Source organism: Pseudorasbora parva, chromosome 1 (genome assembly GCF_024679245.1).
Source record: "Pseudorasbora parva isolate DD20220531a chromosome 1, ASM2467924v1, whole genome shotgun sequence".
In the NCBI taxonomy this organism is placed as follows: Eukaryota; Metazoa; Chordata; class Actinopteri; order Cypriniformes; family Gobionidae; genus Pseudorasbora; species Pseudorasbora parva.
The window spans coordinates 6,320,575-6,345,255 of NC_090172.1; the positions used below are offsets into that span (position 1 = coordinate 6,320,575).

The 24,681-nt window shown below is 37.1% G+C and overlaps 1 protein-coding gene across 6 annotated transcripts in view; it reads left to right on the forward strand.

Moving 5' to 3' along the window:
- The first annotated feature begins 1,380 nt into the window (after positions 1-1,380).
- The window catches only part of tead1b (TEA domain family member 1b), an 81,499-nt gene continuing 58,198 nt past the window's right edge, over positions 1,381-24,681 (forward strand). For 5 of the 6 annotated variants that reach the window (XM_067459910.1, XM_067460086.1, XM_067460253.1 and 2 more), the window contains exons 1-2: positions 1,381-1,572; positions 1,996-2,092. The gene's annotated coding sequence lies outside the window, so the exon portion shown is untranslated. Of the gene's footprint in view, positions 1,573-1,723; positions 1,863-1,995; positions 2,093-24,681 lie in introns of those variants that run through there. The other variant, XM_067459997.1, reaches the window with a different exon arrangement.

Sequence of the window (24,681 nt, forward strand, 5' to 3'; positions counted from 1 at the left end):
GAGGGCTCACTCTACCAGAGGCATGACCTCTTCGGTAGCCCTCCTTTCGGGAGCCTCTTTGCAGGAAGTCTGCGAAGCAGCCGGGTGGGCCACTCCGCATACCTCCGGGTATGCCGTCACTCGCTACGTCATGACGCAACACCAATCAGGATTGGTCTTTTTCAAATAAGCTTCAGAAGCGTCACGCCAAGGGCGTTCCCCGAAGTGTCATCTACGAAGACGCAGTGTCTCGTTCCCTCTCAGGCAACATGGGTTATATTCATAACCCGAGACGTTCCCTTCACTCCACTCTCCTTCGACTTTATTATTGTTTTTGTTTATGATTATTTTAAATGCGACCTTCTATTGGCGAAAACTGACATTTGTGCCTTTAAGAAAAAAAAAGGGTCAGCACTGATAATAATAATAATTGACCTAATAATTGAATTATCAGTGCTGACCCTTTTTTCTTATTTGATAACAATTGAGGAGCATGATTTCTGAAGGATCATGTGACACTGAAGACTGGAGTAATGATCCTGCAAATTCAGCTAACATTTTACAATATATTAAAATAAATAATGGTGTCAGCTATTCTGAAATCATTGTAAATTAAATAAAATGTGATATATTGTAATAAGATGTATTATAAATATAACTTTATTTTAATATTTTTTAATTTCATAATAAATAATAATAAATGTAATAAATATCTTTACTGTCTTTTGTATCAATTTATTGTGCCTTTGATAAATAAAAGTATTAATTCCTCAAACTTTTGACTGGTAATTCATCATGATAATAATAATTATTATTATTATTAGGCCTATTATTTAACCAGCTAAAACTGTTTTCAACATTGATAATAATAAGAAAATATATCAGAATGATTCCTGAAGGATCATGTGACACTGAAGACTGTAGTAATGATGCTGAAAATGCAGCTTTGATCACAGGAATAGGCTAGATTACATTTTTTAAATATATTACAACAGAAACCAGATCATTTAAATTATAATAATATGTCACAGCATTACTGTTATTTTACTGTATTTTTGATCAAATAAATGCAACCTATAAATATATACATTGGCTACATAAAGTATTGATATCTTAGTATTGATAATTATTATAATCATCAATAAGGACTTCTACAGGGATGTACTACTAATCACAGCAAACCATTACAACCTCGAAAGTATTATTATTACACCGATCTGAATCAATACGTCGCAAACAAGTGGGCCAGAAAGTATAAACAAGCCAGTGCCGTCTCCCATTGGAGGAGGGCTCGGACGTGTCCTGTGAGGTCATCCCCATGGATGTGGGAGAAGCTGCGGGATGACGCCACCCTCTCGCTCCGCCCCTCTGCAAACTCGACGCTCGCGTTCATTTCATTCCTGCTCTCATTCCGAGCATTCTTCGCATCTCTATCGGTGCGGCGGAGATTCCCGTTCACATTCCCGGCCGGCCCCAAAACAACACAAGAATAACTTTACACAGTTTGCAAAAAACTATACAAACCCACACTAGAACAAACCAAAAAGGGGCCGAACTTACATTTTGATATAAATAAAGAAAGCGGACGTTAAGGTAAGTTTTAAGGTAATTAGCCCTTAATGGCTTAAGCTCAAATGATTGTATGGATTAAGTTAAAGCAGACGAGCAAATGCAAACTGTGTTGCGTGATTATGATTATTGATAGGCATGTAACAAGAGGGGTCGGGCTCAAAGTATCTTTTCAATGGGATTTTAGTTCGACGCTGCAGCAACAGGGTGCTGCTTTCACTTTGTCCACTGACTCAGTCTGACATAGCACGAAAATCTTTGACATTTTTCACATTTTTGCTAAAGAAGCTGACCTTGCGCGCTCGTGCGCTGCAGTAAGTCCTGCACATTTACACCAGAAACAATACGCGTCGTTTTGGGTGGAACGTTTTTTGGACATTGATTATTGCATGAAAAGAATTTTGGACAAGATGACGGATCCAAATGTTGCTGTTTTCTCCTCCATAGTTGGCTATTTCGGAGCGGTGCACAAATATATCGAGGAGAGACTTGTTGCTCGCGTATCTTTGGCGTTTATTCTCCAACTTCTGTTCGGATCTCACCCGTAAGTACATTTGACTTTTCTCCTTTTTATTTATTTGACGTATACGCCAACTCTTGGCATCTTTATTTACTCATATTACCCTTGTTTCCTTGTTTAATACGCACTGGAAAACACATGATATCCTTAAGCTTTAATATCTATGTATTTTATTTATTAAAACAACAACAACAACAACAACCCTGTGTACTCGCACCTAACTTGCTCTTGAGAAACTTTAGCTCACTGTTGTGCAGTTTAGAAGTTTGTCCAAATCTGCCATATCCAATTCTAGTAGTTGTTGACATTGTTTTTTAATGTTTCCGAAAGATTTCATGGGAGAATCTGGCTGCTATTCCTCTGTCATTTCCTTTGTTGGGATTGCCCGCCCCGTTTCTTATGGAGTAACGTCGTCGCGTGTTGTATTTAGACTTTATTAGCTACAATGCCCGTTAAAACATAGTGTGTCAGTTTCAAGGTGTGTATTTTAAAGTCTGTTATTAAGAAACGCTGTTTCATCACGAACGAAACTATGAACGTAACGATAGTAACAGCGGGACGGCATAGCTTAGCCTAGCAATTCATCAATGACTAGCTTTACCAACTCCACACTAACTACTCCATATATTATTATTCTATAATGTTTGACATTTTTAATTGTCCTTTTGTGTATTTATTAGTTATGAAATAAAATATTAATCGCACCTCGAGCTGCTTAAACTGAAAAACAAAACGAGCTGTGAGTTTCACTTTTTAGTGTTAATTCTGTATTATCAAGCTAATTATGATTCACCCCCTTACTGTTATTACTATTATGATAAAACTGTAACTTGCTATTAGTCATTTCTTTCATCACAGAGCTTGTGAGACATTCACATTAAAGCCCATGATGATTTATCACAGTTTTTACTATAGAAATGCAGGTTGTACTTTATTTTAAGGTGACCATGTTACAGTGAAATTAAGTACTGAACAATAATAATTAACTACATGCACTTTCTATAGGGTTAGGGTTAGGATTGGGGTTTGGTTTTGGGTTAGTTGCATACAATTATGCATAATTTATAGTCTAGTTATTGCTACAGTAACTATATGTAACAAGGACACTGTAAAATAAAGTGTTAGCAAAATTTATTTGGGTGAAAACCAGGGAAGTGGAACAACTGGAAGAATTTGGTAAAACTTTATTTTATGGTGACATAGTTACACATTACTACTCACTATAGTAATAACAGTAAATTATAATTACAGCTAACTAACATTAAACCAAACCCTAACCAGGTCATTTTAGTGGCATTGTTACATATGTTACATGTAGTTACTATTGTAATAACTAGGCCTATAGATTATGCATAATTATATGCAACTAAAACCAAACCAAACCCTAATTCTAACCCTATAGTAAGTACTTAATATTACTCAGTATTAAATGTATACTCACAGTGTATCAAAGACACCTTTAAATTAAGTGTAACCCCTAACCGTAACTTTATAGTAAGTACATGTAGTTAATTAATATTACTACTCAGCACTTATTTCAGTAATTATAATGTAACAACAACGTCCCCTTCATGTGACCAAAGCCCTTTTATCATTATAAATGTATTGTTTGTTTTTATTCAAGTCAGTAATATTAGTGTAAATGTTACGACTGAATCAAGCTAACTGTAGTAGGCTACAAAGTCATTAGAGGTCAGATCACACTAAAATTGTTGCCTTAATTTAAGGAGGATCAGTGATGCCCAAGTCACTGCCTGCATTTAACTTTTTCACTTGAAATGTCATATGGTGAAATTTGAGTTCACATATTTACAAAAATGAGGAGAAATGACAGAAAAGATTATACATTGATGAAAACAAATAGAATATTGCTGTGAACAGGTAGAAATAGCACTTTTACAGTGTATTATGAGAACATACATTAGCTATTTCATTTTGTTTTACTAATGCAAAAGGTTTTAAACTGCTGCCCTGTTCCGGACTTTATTTCTTAACAGGGAAACAAGTTCCTCTTTTGTGTGTTTTGGGAAAAGACCTCTTTTCTTGCAGTTAATTATTGTCTTATATTTCACATTGGCCCTTTTATGAAGAAGGGTCCGAGCGACACAATGTGTTGTTTGTGTCCTCTAACTGAGCCATTATCATGTACTACAGTAAACAGATTGACTTCCATCAGATATAACCTCTGACATACAGTATCACAAGTGACGAGAAGCAAATCTGCTTGTTGTGTAAAATAGGCACCGCAATAAGTCCTTTGTGCTCAGTGTTATGCAGAGTGCGCTTAAACCTGTTGAACACACGCTTGCTTGACATTTTCAAGTCAGAGTCCACAGAATCCATCAGTTGATGTCGAACATCTGACTCTTGATCAGATGTGGTTAGGAAACAGAAGAACCTTATAAAGTAGTCATTAGCCACATCCACTGGCATATGAAAAAGAAAGCTTAAACCATAAAATCAGAGTGGAGATAATTTTATGATGCAAGTTTCTAACTTACCCTTTACTTTAGTTGGCTGTTTGTTAGTATATTGCTAATTTGTGTTAACCGTGTTGCTATGAGTCCAGGTTTTATTGTAAGGTACGTTATTGTATTATTATCATTTATGAATGAGGAATAGATTGTCTTGCGGTTAAAAACATTTTGAGCACCATTGATAGATGGATTCAGGCAAACCAGCCCTGCCGCTGATCTTTATATTGTGTACAGCCTCTCTAATATATAAAATGCACATTGAGTATGTAGTTATTTATTGATCAGAACATAACCGACAAAAACTCAGTTTTTTGGGGGGAATGAAAACTGTGTTTAGCTTTGCAAAAGTACAGCATTGCCCTTTCAAGCTACAATCCTTGTTAAGAAAAATCGCATATCACAGTCCATAAATAATGAATTTAAATCAGGAGGAAAAAAACATTAATTTCAATACTTTCTGTTTCAGTGGTGCTCTCCGGCGTGGCTCAGGAAGAAAGCAGTCTTTCAGTTGTGAAATGAGAAGAGAATAGGTGCATTGCTCAGACATAGTGGATTGGGTTACCTCTGGGAATGGAGGATTGTGGGGGAATGGGAGCGCATTGAGAGAACCTATTGTTTTTCCTGTTGCTGAGCCGGGAGGAGTGTGTGTGTGAGGCTGTTGAATTGTAGAAGGCAAACAGTTTTGTGCTCAAGCAGACATCTGGTTTAGACCCTTTCCGCACCTGTAAAAGAAAAAAAAAGATGCAAATATGAGCGTTTGGTCTCACGTTTACTGCTCAGAGAATCCAGGCTAATACCGTGCCCGTCGTTCGCTGTCCTGTCCAGGCTATTGTTATGCCAGCAACAGGCGGCAGCGGCCGTGGCACCATATGGCCCGTGTATGCTTCAGATAAGATATCGCTTCACTCAGCTTATCAATGGCATTTTAAATCACTTCATATTTGAGTCGCTAACTTTCTGTTGGCCAGCATCGATGTGCTTGTTCCAAGTTGTTTCTTTTAAAAGGACGAAAGATCAAAAAGTTGGAGTATATTCTAGTCTGACTGACATCCTGCACACTAAACAATAGGATTTCCTCGGTTTGTATTTTTTACGTTCCCGTGCGGGATGCTTGCTAACAGTCCGTTGTGAATTTTGTGTACTGTAATGGAGTTGTAGCACATGCAAATGAAACATTTTTATTAGTACTACAACAAACTATTGATTTGAAAGTAAATCAAGTTTTTCATGTTGTTTATATGTCTATGTGGTGTTTTTAATACATTTAAGACAAACCATGTGCAAACCATTCATAAGTCAACACCATTGCTGAGTATTTTCTCTTTAAAACCGCAGTGAACCAAAGACGCAAAAATATGCGGTTTGATATCGCTGATATTTCTGACGCCACAAACTACCTTGTAACTAATCATGTCAAAATGCGGGCGGGATTTAGGATATCTTTAACTATGAAGCAGGAGAGTTTCAAGAGAAGCCAGGTTATCCCAGTATATTATGATGTTATCATGAACTATATCAATATGCCTTTCTCCGCTGACGTTCTTTGATGTTCAAAGTTTTTCTAAGGATGCTGAATTTTTTTGAAGGCAGACTGAGATGGGGAACAGGAACATGTTTGTGCAACATTAGCAACACATTATTAGCTGTTTTATAATGTGGTCAACCAAAAGGCTAGTCATATCAATTACCATATGTACGACTTTGTAAAAAGTGATAACTTTGTGCAGCATTTCCTACAGTAAAGTTGACTCGACTAAGTTGATCTCTGAGCTAGTGCGAGTGAGTGGAGGCGGGGCTCATTTGCATATTCATAATTCCAAGTATACTAAATGAAGTAAGGGTGTCGAGTTACATTCAAGCTATTTTAGGGCATTCATAATTTTTTTCACAGGGAAAAAAACATTTAAATATGTCATTTTGGTGATCAAAGATGAGTTTTAAGGAAAAATGATTGACAACAGGGGCACTTTATGTTTGTGTAACTCAAAATCTGCAGCTTACGATTTCCATGAGCATATGGTCTACTGCTGTCGATCTTCTTTGGAAACATTGCATCATTCTAGTGAATAATTTTAAGAGTTGTTTTGAATCATGTCCAAATTAGCAGTTATTCTTGAATTAACACCTGGCGCATTGAAAACAAGCTATTCTAGCCTATCTAAGCGTATGTTCTCTCACATGTTGATGTTTTTATTGACTGCAATTGATTTATGTTCACTCGGTGGGTAGCGTGGAACAAATAGGTTTATAATGGCGACACACTATGAAATAGGGTTTACCTCAACAAGGCTACAACAGATATGAATGAACCGCACAAAAGTGCCTTTGCCACTTCTAGAAGCAGCTAACTCACTTTGCTGTGCTCTGTGGTCAGGGGTAATGTGAACTACTAAACTCTGCTGGGAGAAAGACCAACACAAACAGCCACGTCCTGTGTGTTTTACTCTTCATAGGCATCATTTCCTATTAGAATCTATCTGTGGTCAAACAGGAATCACGATTATCGCGGGAGGGGTAAAAAAATCAAAGCCATGGAAAATATTATACATTTGTGAGTCCTTGGAAGGGAAGGTTCTGTGTTTAATGATTTGCATAAATGGATTTCTGTATTTCGTAGTATATTTAGTGAATACAAGGATGGTTATGCTTTGCAGCAATATTCTTGTCTTTTCTCTCGAGTGCATTCTTCAAGTAATGCAAACAGCTGTTATAAATAAAGAGCTGAACAAATCAGATGTCTTTTTATACAAATCTTGTATTGGCCACTCTTTCCTGATTGATGAAATCAACTTTGGATGGATCCTCTGGTTTTATTAAAGTTTTTGAAGAAAATGAATCGCATACGTTGGATGGAGAAAAAAGGAAGTGTGTCATATTGGTTGAAAGTTGGTTATTAGCATCAAACTTATCAAAGTGTGACTCTTTTACAGTTCGCTAACACGTGCATCAAAACCGCAGCTGCTACAATGACATGTTTTACAAATCATCATCCATCAAGTATTGTTCTTTATTTGTTCACTAAATGCAAGTTTTTTGCAATGCAAAACTACTGCCAATCTGTTTTTAATATTTCAGTGCTGGAATTGTTTATATTATAGTTCACATCGTGGCTGTTATTCATTGTTAAACAGTGTAAATTCACCTGCCTCTGCCCTGTTTCCTCATTATGTGTTTGGTTTTCTTTCTAATCAGATTTATCGCAAACACTTCATGTTTATAAGCCGGATCTATTATTGGTGAGAACTGAAGTGTGAAGTTAAACATCACCACACTAAAATAACCAAATTACAGAATTTCATAATAGAAAAAATAAAAATAATAATTGATACTGATATTGCTAAAACAGTTGTTTCAAAAAACAAATGAATAACTTAAAATGCATAACATTTGTAAACTTTTAACAATATGTCTCGTGACCCGTGCATTCTGTTTCATAGCCTTTTTTGAATGCATAGAAGATATTTGAAAAAGCTGACATTGCAATATGTTGTTTTTCTGTTATATAGATATATATATATCTCGATATGAAAACCATTTCACCAGATCACTTAAATACCTCTTTTTGGAATAATGAATCATTCTAGAATAATTGGGATGATTTTGTGAGGAAGTGAATCTGCATAGAAAAGATACAAAATAAGCAGTGATTTATGTTTTTCATGGAAGTCTAATAGTATTCAGGTGCAGCGAATGAATAATCAGATGTAAAATAACACTGCATAGTCTTCACTTTTTAAATGAAATGTAATTAATCTTTGTTAAAGCAACAGAACTGAATTTCTCTTTGTCTTTTGTTGTTTGTTTAACATTGACAGACAGCAGCAGGAATATTAGGGCTGTTGTCACTTTAAGACCGTATGCATGGATCCAATATGTTAAATGGACTGCATTTATACAGCGCTTTTAACAGACCCTATGGCCATCCAAAGCGCTTTACATATTGCCTCACATTCACCCATTCACACACCGACGGTGATGTCAGCCATGTAAGGCTCCATCCAGCTCGTCGGGAGCAGCTGGGGTTCAGTGTCATGCTCAAGGACACCTCAACACTCAGTCAGGTGGAACCGGGGATTGAACCAACAACCTTCTGGTTTTTAGACAACCAACATGAACCACTGTGTCCACCCAATATGCTGATACGCAACTGTTTTCTTTCTCAATTCTTTATGTAAGCCATAAGTGACTGTTTATTCGGATACTCACCGAGACGGGCATTTTGACTTAATTTTGCGTGTATGTGTCCGTTCAAGCACAAATAATTGCAGAAGAGAATGGAATTTAGTGTTCGTAATGTTTCTGTGTGTTCGCACAGAAAACAGTGCGCACGTTCCTATTTTGAGTTATCTTTGGTGTGTTATTGCATTTAAATGGTTTAAAATGGTTCAAAAACATGATTAAATGATAAACTTTAACTCCATGATGGTCAATCTTTGCAATTAATCAGAGAAACATGTGCGCTTCGAACCGTGGTGCCTGGACCGTATGGATCAACTATGATCCCTATACTTGACATCGCAAATCCTGCGATTTGACTATCGCGGATGCACGCATCTTGATATCAATGCTTAAACGATATATTGTGCATTTCTCTAACTATAATCGGAAATGACACTGACACGCTTGGGTCACGTGCATGGTACAGCGGTTCAAATGTGTATCATATCTGTTTTTCACATTACATATTAAAATTCAGATTGGATTTGAATCACCATGTGTTGGAGGAAGAATATAGTTCTGCACACATGCATTTTCCATATCTCATATTTTACAGTTGGCCAGGCATGTTGCCTCTGTTTTTAAACTGAGGAAATATTATATAACATGTTAAATCAAGTGTTCAGTCGCTACTTCAAAAAAATTGTTTAATCTTGTGTTACAAACAAAAACCGTTAGTCTAAAGTCTGAGCACGACCCACGGTAAATTGATTCTCCAAGGGAATAACTGAGTGTGGTCTGCTGTTTAGTTGTAACAACAAGCCTGTAAAGAAGCTGAGGTAAATTGCCACCAAAATGAAAAGCTGGCTCTTAGCCACTGACGTCATGTAAGTAAATGTGCTTCAGGACAACTGCCATAAAATGAATGCCAGCTACGGAGTACACTTTGGTTCTGACAACCATTTCTGAAAGTGCTGCTCATGTTTAGCAGTTGCACCCCCCCCCCCCCCCCACACACACACACAAAATTTATTTTAACATTAAAAATTCTGACTCTCAGCTGCGGTAGTGATTGTAATGGACTAATATGCTCCAGAGCTATTTGAAGACACAGAGACCACTTTAGTTTGAAGTTCTCTTAGTAAACATTGGTAATAGAAGACATTTTCTGTGAATTCAAGATCATTTTTTGCTTGTTGTACTGAAGAGACTAGCGAGGCTTGTTCCAACATTTCAAAGTTATAGCCTTGTAACTCTAACCAGATGGAGGGCTTAGTCAGTTCAGTGGAAGAAATTAATGTTGATACAAATGGCGTCCGAACAACTTAAAAAAAAAAAAAAAACAGTAATTCTGAAAGGCTTATGCTTTTATATCTAATAATATCGTGCTCTTCAGCCGTCTTTGGCATACTTAAATGTTGTATGTTCTTATTCAAGCAAATTTTTCCATGACCAGACACATGTGAAAAGCAATCTCTGATCCATGAATCATTAGATGAGTCAGTTCCTGAAACCGCCATAAACCTCCAAGTTCTTGGCCACAGCTGAAAGCAGGAAATCCAGGCTTCAATAACTTCCTTTCCCAGAGCTGGCCACGCTAGTGGTTAGTGCGCCCTGTTCCTTGCTTGCAATAGGAAGATGTACGCCTGTGGAACAAAGACACCCAGTCACTTCATTTACTGAAACTGTTTATAATTTGTGGCCTGTATTCAAATGTCGAGCGTCCAGGATCTCTGGCACCATATTCTGTTCTTCTCCATCGTAATAAATCCCTAGCAGGCCTTTCATTACTTGCTGCTGTATTGTTATCATGAGCGGCGGAGATTCACTTTGCTTTGAAGCTGTCCTGGATTTACAGGGGGAAGATACAGACTTTAAGCTACCTCTGAACATTAGTATGCAAAGTGGACCTGCTCAATGAGTTTGAAATCTTGCTACAGTGCGGCCTTCAGCTTTGTAAACACTGCTTAACCTCTCCAATGCCTTATGCAAATACTAACAGTTCCAGGGGTTAGGTTTTTTTTTTTTTTTTTTTTTTTTAAATATAAAAGGTTACAGTTCCTGGAAACATTTAGTATGCTATTCAACCATTGATTATAAGGTGACGTACATCTTTTTTTTTTTTTTTTTTTAAATGAAAGGATACTAACTCCACCCAAAATCCCAAAATAAGATATTTTGAGAAATATGTTGGTGTCTTAAATCACTGTTGTATATGAGGGTGAGTAAATGCTGACAGAGTTCTCTATTGCTGCAGGATTAACACATTTTAATTGTAATCGCTATTTCTTTCTCTCAATTAGTTAGGCATAATCATCTGCGATATTTGCAATATATCCAATATATCCTTCTTTTTTAAATATGCATAGACACCTTTAAGTAAGCCATTTGTGTAAATAGTGGTGCTTTTTAAACATTGCTCTGTTTGTTTGAGCAGCTCAACAACTCTAATTTTGGCTCAACCAATGGCGTGAGTGTGGGGGTGGGACTTCCAGTTTTTTGAGCAATTGCAGACAGAATCAGTTTTTGCAAAACTAAATTGATTATTATTTAACTTAATAACAGTTAAGTTTAATTACGTAAAGTAAATGTAAACGTATTAGTGCACTAGAAAAAAGTGGTAACGTAAATAAAATGATTTATTTTCTATTTGATAGGACCCATTATAAATTACTTTTGTTGGTGAAACCTAATTATTTAGATTAAATAACATTTTGACTTCACTTTGACTTAAATAACCACTTTTGTGGGGGGATTTTCAGTGTTTGCAGCTTAAGGATTTTTTACACATCATTGTACATCCTGTGGTAAAATCTAAATTCAAGTAGTCAAAATTATTGTTTTGATTCAGGTTGAATTGATTCAACCTAAATACACAAGGTTTCAACAACAAAACCATGTAAGTGTTCTTGGTCAGGGGGAAATGGCTCCTTAAAAGGATGGTTCTCCCAAAAATGAGAATGTGCTGTTAATTTACTCACCCTCAGGCCATTCAAGATGGAGATGACTTTTTTCTTCAGTTGAACAGTAAAGAAGATTTTTAGCTGAAACTATGATCCTTGGTGATTCGTATAATGCAAGTCAATGGCTACTGTCACTTTGAGCTAAAAGTGCTAAATACAGATGTAAACGGGTCTAAAATGTCTAAAACTGGTCGCAGTTTGGTTTGAAGACAAAAAGCATATCAAGCACAATGTTCTCTCACTGTTTGGCATGCACTGTAAAATCCAACATTTGTTCTAAACCTTACTTAAAGGGATAGTTCACCCAAAAATGAAAATGTGATGTTTATCTGCTCACCCCCAGGGCATCCAACATGTTGGTGTGTGTTTCTTCAGTAGAACACAAATGCAGATGTTTAACTCCAACCATTGCTCGTATAATGCATGTCAATGGGGTCTAGACCCCATTGACATGCATTATACGAGCAATGGTTGGAGTTAAACATCTGCATTTGTGTAAAGATAAGCATCAAATTTAAATTTTTGGGTGAACTATCCCTTTAATTTTGTTTGAACTCCTACGGTGGCCGATTTAGTCCAAGATTAACATGGCAATCCCCCTCTTTACATTCGACACGGTGCCATCGAGTAATAAAACGCGAAAGGCGAAGCTTGAATTTATGGGTATGTCCCTCTTTGGCTAATGTACTTTCAAGATGGAGGGGCAACATGGCGGCCGGCATTCGAACCCCTCACCCGTATGTATTTTCAGTGGCATATTATAAACTTACGAGAATACTTTATTACTTGAAAGAAGTAAATATACATTAATGAGCACATATATTTTTGAAAGAACTAAGTGTTTTTAGCTAAGAATAAACTAAAAAAGTTACACAGTGTAGCTTTAAATGTTTTTGTGTCAACTCACCATTATGGTGATTAGTGTTCCTTTTGGTTGAGCATTCGTCCTATTGATGCAGCGATGCAAAGGTTACTTTTAAAAGGTGACCTAACTTTTAACTAAATCATTAACTAGTCTGCATTTCATGCAGAATAATGATCTTTTACAACTTTAGTCCTAACAGTTATGTCTTAAACACCTTGTGAAACTTTTAATTGGGTTAATATAAACATATTTGTGACAATATTCGTGATCTTATTTCATCCATTAGATCGAAATATCTGAAAGAGTACATTTACCTCTACATAGACCCTCCCCTCAAAGGAATCAGGACAGAAGTGGTTGAAAGTGGACAAAAGAGACAGATTAAAACACCAGGTGTGAACAGGAATGTGTCCCTCGTCTACTTGTAATTTGTTCGACCAAATGCATGTTAATACCAGGAGTAAACAGGGCATTTGATCTTGTATAAGAGGTTTTAAAAACTTTTTGTACTACGGTCAGGGTTGGTTGTCTGTGAACTTTTTAAAGGTATGGTCTTTTGAAACAATATTTTTTAAATAAGATTGTTTTACTAGCATGTTAGCGCAGATCCCATGGATGGGTCTCATCTGGTCGCCGCTACTCACGTGGCACCAATAAACACAGCCGCATCCCTTTGCCGATGGATGACAAACAAACAGCATGTCAGAAAATTCCATGTGACCTTTCCGCCATTAGTGCTGTGGTGAGAAGAAGTGATTTATGACAGATGGAGGTGCACTCCAAACAGACGCTGTCTTTGACATGCTGGGACTTGTGAAATGCAGATGGCCTCTCTGCTCATCACTGCCATTTCATTCCTCATGCCTCACCGCATGTCGCTCGGCCCGTGTCCTTGGTTTTGGCTGGGAAATCTCTTATGATAAGCAGGCTTTATTCACAGCTTTTATTACCTGGGTTTTATATGCACTATTTCCACACTTGCTTAGCACCGTCACAAGTTGGGACGGTGGAATTTGAAGCGTATTGTGACAGACATGCTTTTTTAATAAGGTCACCCAATGCATCCTAAAGAAGCTTGGATAAGGTCAACAATATCAAATATAATTAAATTCTTTATCGTTTTTTTTTTTTTTTGCAATACCTTAATTTAATTCCAAATCTGATTTTTTATTCTTTTGTGGAACACAAATAGATTTTAAGCAGAATTTCCACGCTTGTCATTTCAATGCAATCAAATTTACATGGTTTATCCTTGATAATTACATTGTGCTGTGCATATTCATGTTTGCATAAGTAGGATTTAAATTTATGTGTATTCCTTACACAAAGCTATTGTAAGGCTTTGAATGTAGTGTAGACACTTCTTTAGTCGTTTTTTTTGGCCGCCATTTACTTTCCTTGTATGAAAAAGAAAATCATAGGGGGTTGGAATGACGTCAGGATGAGTAAATGATGACAAAATATTCATTTTGGTGTGTAAAATATTACTTTAAAGCTTCAGGCAGGAAACGGGACTACTGCCTGTGCCCTTGCATGTGCCATCCTTGTGATGGGCCAAACATTGCACATAATTGTGGCGCATTGGAGGCAGGTGGAGAAAGTTGTTTTGACAGGCCCTGTAAATCAATCCAGCACTCTGGCCAACAGGAATTGATCCCAAAGCGGCCCATAGTTGCAGCACCAGGCGGTAGGCTTCAGGCCTCAGGTTTGAGTTGGATCCTATCAGACGGTTTCACCGCATCTCACCCCGCCGGTTTAAAGAGGCATGAAATAAACGCTTGGGTCTTGCCAGCAGGAGAGCGCCAGTGGCCATCCACTCCACTGGACCTTTGCTGTCTGCTTCAGGAGATTGGTCGTGAGAGACTCTATCATTGATTCATCAATGCTCTGGGACTTTAGATTTATTCATGAAACCAGCTGAAAGATCCAGTACAAAACAGATCAATTGATTTTCTCTCTGCACAACCAGAGATTCTTCTAGAGCTTATAGACTTGGGGAAAAGCATTTTATATTATGTTTATACACCTGTTTAATTTAAAAAATGTTTTAGAAACAAAGAAGAAAAGTTGGAATATTTAAAAAAAAAGCGAAATCTCAAGACCTAGTAAGTTATATGCAATGAGGAAACTTATAATTGGCATTTTGCTGAAGCATTTTGATTTGATTTTGATCATTGTAGACTTCCGTTTCTATGAAAATATGTTATTATGCAAACAATGTTAATAAAATTCGAATGGTCCTTTTCAATTTCGACTTAAAAATTAGTAAAATTGTCTCTCAAGGTTCATGTGTTGTACTAAGTTGTTTCACACATTCCAGCGATAATGAATTTGTTTGGAGGACGGATGCGTGTGGCGTGTGGAATCTCTGTTATGTCTGGCTGCTATGAATATGCATAATTTGACGCTGCTTGTTCCAAACAAGCATACTTTGAAATACTTCAGACATTTCTGAACAAATATTCTTCACAATATGTGGTATTTAGTAATTATATGGTAATTATAGTTCTTTACTCAGAGACCTGAACTACTGTGGGTCATTACGGGGTCAGTGGAAGTCGTTGACTGAACCATTATTGCACCTTTAGAGATAACGGCACAAAAGGAGTCCACACAGAAAATTACATTTCAGACCTCTCATCTTCTATTTCATTACCCCGGCCCTGTGCGATGGCTGAAATTGGTTCTCTTCATTTAGAAAGCCAAATTCCTGCTTAGCTAGAACCTGAGTGGTTTATGTAATCTGTCGATAAGTGTCATCTCCCACCATGGCGTGTCGCAGCCATGGGCCGCTCTCACCATGGCATTGACTTGTTGCCTGCTTCCTCCTTTATCTCGCTAATAAGACCATTTCCATGGTGCTGGAGACGGGCAGATAGGAACATGCAATTATTTGTTAAGGCTGCAACTGTTTCCACAGGTGACATTCCTGCCTCTTAGAAGCTGTGATAATTAGTGTTCTAACAGGCTGTGGCACACTAGACTTTGGCTTTGACAGGCTTGAGACCAAAGGCAGAGATGTAGGAAGGTGGTCTTGCTAAAGTTAGTGGAGAGCCACTTATCTCGCACCTCTGAATGCTCTGCGCGGTTGCTTCAGACTCTGAACCCAGAGTTTAAGGTTCAGATACAGAGAAATGTGCATATTTTCAAAGTAATCTGTGGCGCTGTTTACACCTGGTATTAAGATGTGTTTTGGTCGATCGGATCATGAGTGGACGACACTAAATACAGGTGTAAACGGGTCTAAAGCGTTTTAAGCTTGTCCACTTTGGACCACTTCCAGAGGTAGTGGAAAACACATTGGACCAGATTGCTTTTGTAGTCGCTCATGTGGTCGAATGTGTTCAAACAGCCACAAAAGACCGTCTTCTCTCCATCTACTGACCTAATGCGTGAACATTATGGGAAGAGCGCGAGCCAGACGGGTTTTAAACTTTGTCGGCTGGAGACCCAAGTTTGGTTTGAAGATGAAAAACGTGCCAAGCACAATGTTCTCTGACCATTCCTGATTTCTTACACACACTCGTCTGGTCTTGAGGCTGTCTGAGCAGAAACTAAAGCTGATGCTCATATGTTCATATGGTTATATGTAAATTGAGTGAGCTTATTTCGTCCATTAGATGGAACGATCTAAAAAAAACCATACATTTACCTGCTCATAAACTCCCCCCTCAAAGAAATCAGGTCAGAAGAGTCAGATTAAAACACCAGGTGTAAGGGAATGTGTCTCCCTCTCAACCAAAATGCATTTTAATACCAGGAGTAAAAAGAGCCTGTTTGTTGCCTGAACGATGAGTTGACTAATCAGTCTTAATTGGAAGCCCTGTATATTGCTCTGGTTCATGGTTTATTTCAGAATTATTTTTGCAGCTTTAACAACGGCAAGCTTTCACTTTTTAACCAGAAATCAAAAGTCAGGTTTCAACATGAACTTGATACGTTTCTCCTCAGATTCTTTTTAAGACCTTTTTATTTGAGCTATGCTTTCTGTCTAAATGACTAAATTTCAACAAATCGATTTGAAAAACACTTTTCAGAATATGTATTATTCCAAAGCAGTTTTACTGTGAATAGGAGCTTGCAATTCCCAGCAAACATGCCACAAAAAACTAGTGCAGCTAGGATCAGCATCCACCAAATGAACATAGAAATCTCTACAGTTTTCCGCAGAATTTATACGCTCGCCATCGACAAAGTTATGCGTATCCATTGCTCCTTAGAATTGTATAGTGCATTCTTCTGCTAATAAATGGGTAGTACTCTCAACTTCATTCAATGCATTTTATATACATATCATATATACAACTCTTCCACAAAAAAATGATTCAGTTTCATGTGGATCTACTTCCCATCTATAACCCAGGTTTGTAACACCATAGAAGTCCATAAAGTCCTCTCAATAAATGGAAATGGCCAAATTGTCCCCCCAACATTTTATATTTCTTAATGCTGTTAGAATGGCAGACATTTTTACATTTTTATGCTGGTTTGCCTTAACGGTCAAACAGAACTCATCAATGTCAAAATGATGGGCAATCAGATCAAAGTAGGTGGAGATTAAAGGTGCAGTGTGTGAATTTTAGCGGCATCTAGTGGTGAGGTTGTGAATTGCAGTCACTTAACACGCTCCCCCTCCCTTTAAAAGCGCATAGAGAAGCTATGGGGGCCAACACAGGACAAAAATGTTACATCGGAGAGAGCAGAGAGTGACTAGCGCTCTGCAGAGAACTTTTTTCAATTGAGAAAACGGCAATTCTTCGACAAAAAAAGGTAGAGGGGACCCTTAGTGTGTAGATAGAAATGGCTCATTCCAAGGTAATAAAAACATAACTTTATAAACCACTGAAAACATAGTTATGTACATTATATATCTATTGACATTTCATTAGATCCTCGTAAATACTACACACTGCAACTTTAATGTTCACTGAGCTTGTGTATTCCAACGTGATGGTGTAAGAGTGCATGTGTGGTAAGATGTAAGTAGCTAAACATTTCATATTTGACAACTGTTTTACAAAGGACGTTTAACGACCCACAGTAACATACAGTGATGCAAGTACTCAACTTGTTTAAATATAATTTCGCCAATTTTAATTGAAAATGTTCAATAATTTAAATTGTCATTCATAAGATAATGACTAGATGTGAAAAGTTTGTTTTTATATATATATTTTATATATATATATATGTATACATTCTTGACGTATTAGGCATATAAACAAGAGTGAATGTGTGCATATTTTTAAATAAAATATTGACCAGAATTTAAATGGATTACTTCAAAACTCACAACTATATAGGCTATAATTAGACCTAGAGCTTCTTTTGTCATTCTTATTTTATCTTTAATCATTTAATTGACCCCCCCCCCCACACACACAAAAGAGACATTTGGGTCCACCCAATGTTCAAGACAAAATTACCTCCTTGCAATAACCCATGCTTTAACATGTTTTACACAAATCCCTTGAATATCATAATTATCCGGAAGAGTTTGATATAATAATGACAATCTAACGAACATGCAAATTGGTGTTTTCGGTTTTAGACATTGGGATATGATTCAAATTATTGTGTGCATGAAGCGTCGAGACCCGAAGCAAAGCGCACATCTCTACAACTGGAGATGCACAAACATAAATATGCTATTGAAATGCAAATTCCTACCACAAAAGAGTAACCTCTTAAAGAGCACATTTGTAAACCTTGTTTGAGATAGACCTTATTTAACCCATACATGAATTAGCATATGCTAATACTGCAATATGTTCATTATGTTACAGCAGAAAAGCATATTACATCAATTCTATTTACTCAACAGTAGTACTAAGCAGGTTTATACTCCACTAATAACTCGTCCTCCCATATGTGACTCGCTTTTCCTGGTTTTAAATAATCAGAATAATTGGACCATGCAGGCATGTGTTCATTTTAATGACAATGATGAAACGCCCCCGCAGACATGTTCAGTGCTCCCTGTGTCACCTCTCATACGTTTTCTCTCTTCCGTATCCCGAGCTCTGGAGTTGTTGTGGCAGAGAGTATATAATGGCATTGAGTTGTGAAGGAGACATGTTTGGGCACATCCTGGCTCAGATGTGCTGGTGTATTATCAGCGCCACACTTATAATGCAACACAAATGTGCTGACACACTCGAGCACACAAACACAAAAGCGTTCACGTATAAACGCACATGTATGCATAGAGCAGTGAATGAGTGTGCACATCTGTAATGTGTGTAGATGTTTAACAGTGCCTCAGGCCGCTACAGGGAATTACAGCTTGATTGGCAGCTGCCGTATACTGTATGACGAACAACAAATCCATAGCATACACGGTAAAAAAAAAAAAAAAAAAAAAAAAAAAAAAAAAAAGTTGCTGCCTTATAATTTTTAAGTACAATCAGCTTAGGCGTTTAATTACATTAAAGTGACTGCGTTTAATTAGTTGAATCTTGTATGGACCCACTTTATAGGTGGCCTTAAGTACTATGTACTTACATTTAAAAATAAGTACAATGTACTTACTGTGTTCATATTGTATTGCAAAACTTTTTTGCTGATTTTGAGGTGGGAAAGGGGTAGAATTAGGTACGGGTGTGTTGATATGGCTCATTTTAAGGAAGGGTTATAGGTAAGGAAAGTGTCAAAAGTGTATTTACAAATGTAACTACATAAATTAATTACAGATGTAATTACATGCTGGTATTTAAAAAAATGTAAGTACAATGTAACAACATGTATGTACAATGTTACTACATAGTAGGTTAGGGCCACCTAATATAAAGTGGGTCCTCTTGTATAAAATAGAGGGTGACATGGGAGCGGATGAAACCTCTCCTGTCCCACTCCCAAAAAAAATCCTGTCTCATTCCAACCCCCCCCCCCCCCCAAAAAAATAAAATAAATAAATAAATAAATAAAAAATAATAAAATAAAAATAAAAATAAAAATAATAATTCCTATCCCATCCCAATCCCACGGAAAAAAAACAGGGAAAATGATGTCGCATCCCAATTACGGCATATTAATTCCCATTCTCTCACACTCCTGTGTTGTGTTTTTTTTTTGCCTGTATCTGTCACTTACAGTAAAAAATACAGTACAGATCACAGCATGCCTAACTAAGATTGTAATTTTATTGAAATGAAAGCCAGCTTAATCAATGGTCAATAAATGTAATGTAAATCATCCATGCAAACACACACACACAGGCATGCATTCTCTCTCTCTCTCTCTCTCTCTCTCTCTCTCTCTCTCTCTCTCTCTCTCTCTCTCTCTCTCTCTCTCTCTCTCTCTCTCTCACTCACACACACACACACACACACACACACACACACACATGATTGTGATTATGATTTTCGCAACTACTATTATTGGTGATTGGAATTGGCATATACCAACTTGGTGCATGACCTCCACCAACTGTTATGGGTGTGGAGCACATCAGTCATTTAACCAGCCAAAAAAAGAAAACAGGAGGGCATAAAGAGACTGGGCAAATAGAAGCCAGTTCAAAATTAAAATGTATAGTCCTAAATGGTATATTTGCATATAACGTTTGGTATTAGTGTATTACGATTCCTGGTCCCGCCCACTCCCACTGACACTTCTTCCTGTCCCGTTCCAGTCACGTGATCAATAGTGATTTAGTTTCCCATACCGCGGAATTCCCGAAACAATGTGAGCCTCTAGTGTAAAATTAATTAACTTGATATTATTTTGATGAGTTAAAGCAATTAAAAAACATATGTTGTCATAATTTATTGTTCATAATAATTTTTTATAGTGTACACAGTGATCTTAATCATGATTATTCATGTCAACATGACAACATATTAAAAGCATATTTATTGAATCGCTTCCTAGATGCATACATGACTGTAAAAGAGTATTTTGAAACGTTACTGGTGTATGTTTAACAAGAAAATGCCTTTTCTACTTCAAAATTTCACATACAATGTGTTCCTTGCCGTTTCTTTCTATTAGTATTTTTTATTTTCTACATAAAAATGGTTTTACATGCTTCAGTACGGTGAATAAAAAAAAAAGTAGACATTCAGATGAAGGACTACATCCCATCACAATTTATGATGGGAAAATTTGATTTCAAATATTTCAGTGTCTGATACACTTTCTTCAGTGATTTAATTTTGGGTTGGGAGAAGCAGACTTTGGCTTACGATATTCAAGGGAACATTATCAAGAAGGTTTTTTCCTTCAGATATTGTGTGTAAGTGTGCACTCCGCACAACTTGCAGGTGCTCACATTGTTTGCGCACAGAGCAGCACTTGTTTGTCCATTATAGTGTAATTTTTAATGAGTCAAAATGGAGAGGCTTCCAGCTACATCCTTTTTCACTCTTGCCAAAATGCATTTGTCAAGGCTTTTTTTGGCTGTGTGTGCCTGTGAGCTGCTGTACCATAAGGAAATCTCACTTAGTCTGTCATTCTGTAATCTTTCCAGTAGTTTACTGCTTTCTGTGAGTTGTCTCATCAGGTAAGGGTTAAAACTTTTGCATTACAATCTGGATGTCAAAAGGAAACGTTCGGCGTAATAGCTGCATGTTTAAATCAAAAGCACTTTGTGATAAAAATGCCATCTTATTGAGGTATTAATAGAGTGTATACAGCCTATAAATCATATACACTTCAAAATAGATGTTTAATAATCTCCCTCTCACTCTCTCTCTCTCTGTCTCTCTATACTAACAGAATATTAATTTGCTAATATTAAAAAATTAGTACAGTTTCATCATTTAGAATATCAATGTCAGTATATCCTTTATATTAATAAAAAAGGAATATTGATAAATCATCTCATAGCTCTTGGCTGTATAACACAACCACAAAGTTAGAAGTACAGACAAAACTCACTGTACATACAACAAGTCTTAATTTGGACTTTCTTTTAAAATAAATGAGCTTCTTCAAGAGCATATTCATTTTTGCTTTGTGGTTTAGTATTGTGAAATTTCCCTGGTATTGGTATCAACACATTTTATTATTGTGACAAGTTTAGATAATATTTAGGTGTAAAAACTACTTTCTTTGCTGAGGTAAACAGGTACAGGACGTAGGAGGTACGTCCTTGTATTTTCAGTTTTCCTCATGAAGTTATGTCTCTTTCTCTCAGATGTAAATAATCTCTGTAGCATCCCCCCCACCCCCTATTGTTTGTCTCTAATTAGACAAAACGTGTAAGAACTGACAGTTTGCTGTTAAATATTTCCGAGAGCACTCACAATAAGACAATGACTTGTTGTAAAACAGTCTAATAGAGTTGTCTTCCTAAATGTTGTTCACTTTTGCAAAATAGTTAGCACATTTTGAGGAGCCTTTACATCGCTGCGAAGGATTTTCTTGGTCACATCTGATGAATGACGTCTTTATCAATTGAGGGGAAAAGGCTAAAAGATAAAATCCAGCTTTAATCATTGTCCCATTTATTGTGCATGTTGAAGTAATCCAATAATGCAGCGCTCTCGAACAAGGCGGAAATTATCATTATCTTTTAGGCGGCATTGATCTGGTCTCCCCATGAGAGATGTTGCATGAAATAGTGGCAGAGGTGAATCAGTTACGTTGACGTATCGAAGGCTAAATGATCATCGAGGGACTTCAGCCATGTTGCATGATTAGGCTGTTTTTAGGCTATTGATTTTTTTTCTTCTTTAACACTTGTTTATGTAAATGCATTTTCAGTTTGATCTGCAACAGCAAACATTGCTTGTCTTTACTTGTTACATTTAGAGGTAATTTGCCTTCGATGCAACCCATGGTTTATTCACTAACATTTAACCCAACCTTATAAGCCCAGTCCAGCGGCTGTGATCCGCTGCACGAGCAGACTGTTTCTCTCCTCTAAAAGCGGCTGCCTATCTAGAACCAGCTACTACACTTTCCATTACCATCAAAGGCAGAATAACCTCCAATTAATGTAAGTGGAAATGTAAATTCAGAGTAGATCCATTTGGTCTGGTGATAAAACTCAGAGCCGTGAGTGGTTAGAAATTGCCATGGCCTAGTGTTATTCTGAGCATTCATCTTGTGCAGTTTAAACTTTGCATTCATCTTGTGCAAATTAAGCTTTAATTGCTACCGCATTTTACTACCAAGGCTTAAATAATCTATTGAAAATATGCTCATTTGCTAAATATGATATGTCATTTAAAATAGACAAATGGCTCTGCTTTAAGTAGGGTTTGTAATATTATTTTTAAAAAATCTGATTTTCAACTGATAATTTTTTGGTTTAGCTTGTGGACCACCAGCACTCCCGCTTCCCATGCTAATTCCAGCATATAATACATCCCATATGCTGCTTTTTTCAGAATGGAGCTGCACAATAATCATTTCACATCGATTATCTTATTTTCATAATCGTTGGAAGCTGAAATCGCACATCCCTACTAACTATAGAGTTACGATTAGGGTTTGGTTTAGGATTAGTTACATGTAATTATGCATAAGTTTACTGTTATTACTACTATAGTAAGTACATGTAGTAACATGTAACTACATCACCTTAAGATGAAGTGTTACCAGTTGCATCTTGATACCAAAATCTTGTACTGTTAATGTGTACTTGTTAGCATATTTATGAAATCTTTAGAAATATTGCTTAACTTTTAGGCTCAAACTTGTAAAACAAGCTATGGTAGCTTTGTCCTTCCTCACCACTATTTACAGAAAATGCCAAAAGTCAATTATCACAGATGTTCTTGTATTGCACAAGGGTTTGTGAGCAATATTTGCCGAGAAGCGATTAAAAAAGACATAATCCACACAACTCGGCACAGTGCTATCGGTGGACTAAAAGTGTTGTCTTGCTTCCTATAGGATGGAGAGTGGAAAACAGCTATTGTAAATCAGTGATTTTTATGGCAATGTTTTTTTTTTTTTTTAGACAATGTCCCTTTTAGGTTAAATCCCACAGCAGATATCAATCAATCAATCAATCAACTTTATTTATATAGCGCTTTTACAATCACGATTGTGTCAAAGCAGCTTCACAGTGTCAAACAGGATAATATTGCGACAAAATTAGATTTGGCTGTACAGCCGTACTGGAGAAAACAGTGATGTTATCAGCTTATTTTAATTTATCATATAGCGACAATGTTGGCAGATCAGTATTATAGTTTATAGAATTAAATAATACCTAATTCATATATTTTATTTGTATAATAAGTTGAATAACTTTAATCATATTTTTAGTGTCCCCAACTGAGCAAGCCAAGCCAAAGGCGACAGTGGCAAGGAACCAAAACTCCATCGGGGCATGATGGAGAAAAATAAACCTTGGGAGAAACCAGACTCAGTCGGGGTGCCAGTTCTCCTCTGGCCTATTAACACACCGTGTAAGATTATTATTCTGGCAACCTTACAGGTCGGAAATCATATTAGATCGGATTATTCAAAATTTTCAGGGTATCACGGAAGAGACAGATTTATTTAGGATATTTCCAGACATGCAATTACAGCGCGTTTAATGTGGGCAGATTTCAGTTTAAATAACATTCCAAATCAGCAAACAAACAAAAATTCAGGCTGGTCTAGCTAATGCTAAACTAAATCTACCTGTTGAAATGGGATTGTTCATGTCACTTTGAAAGCATGCACTCTTGTCACTGATATTTTCAATAGAGAAGTCAAACTCCGTCAGGCGAAACAGACGTGTTGAGACATTGGCCTTAGCTCCCGCTCTCAAGTAGGCCACACGTGGCCAAGGGACCAACGGCAGCCATTTTTCAAGAAGGCTTTCTGTTAGCATATGGGAGCCAGCACTGCAAGGATAGCTGAAGTAAACATGTTTATCTTTGCTGAGCTCCTGAGCGTTCCCGTCAAACTGGCCATCTTTAAACAGTTTGTATATCTGACGGTGGGGGAGAATGCCGTTCCAAGATGAGGTACCGCACTGAACAACCACATTATGTTTGCAGCAGTGCTGGAAGTGATTACCAGTGTAGTTCATTATTCAGTTTGGTTGGAGGGGGGGCATGAAGGCCCAAAGCATTTAGTGGTCAGAAAGAGGAGGCTTTTTCCCCTCTCTCATCAGTCTGTGAGTCTGTTCTGCAGTGTCAGCATTCAGCACACAAACACGGAATTCAGTAAAAGCTCCCTCCACTCTCCCAGAGCCTTTTT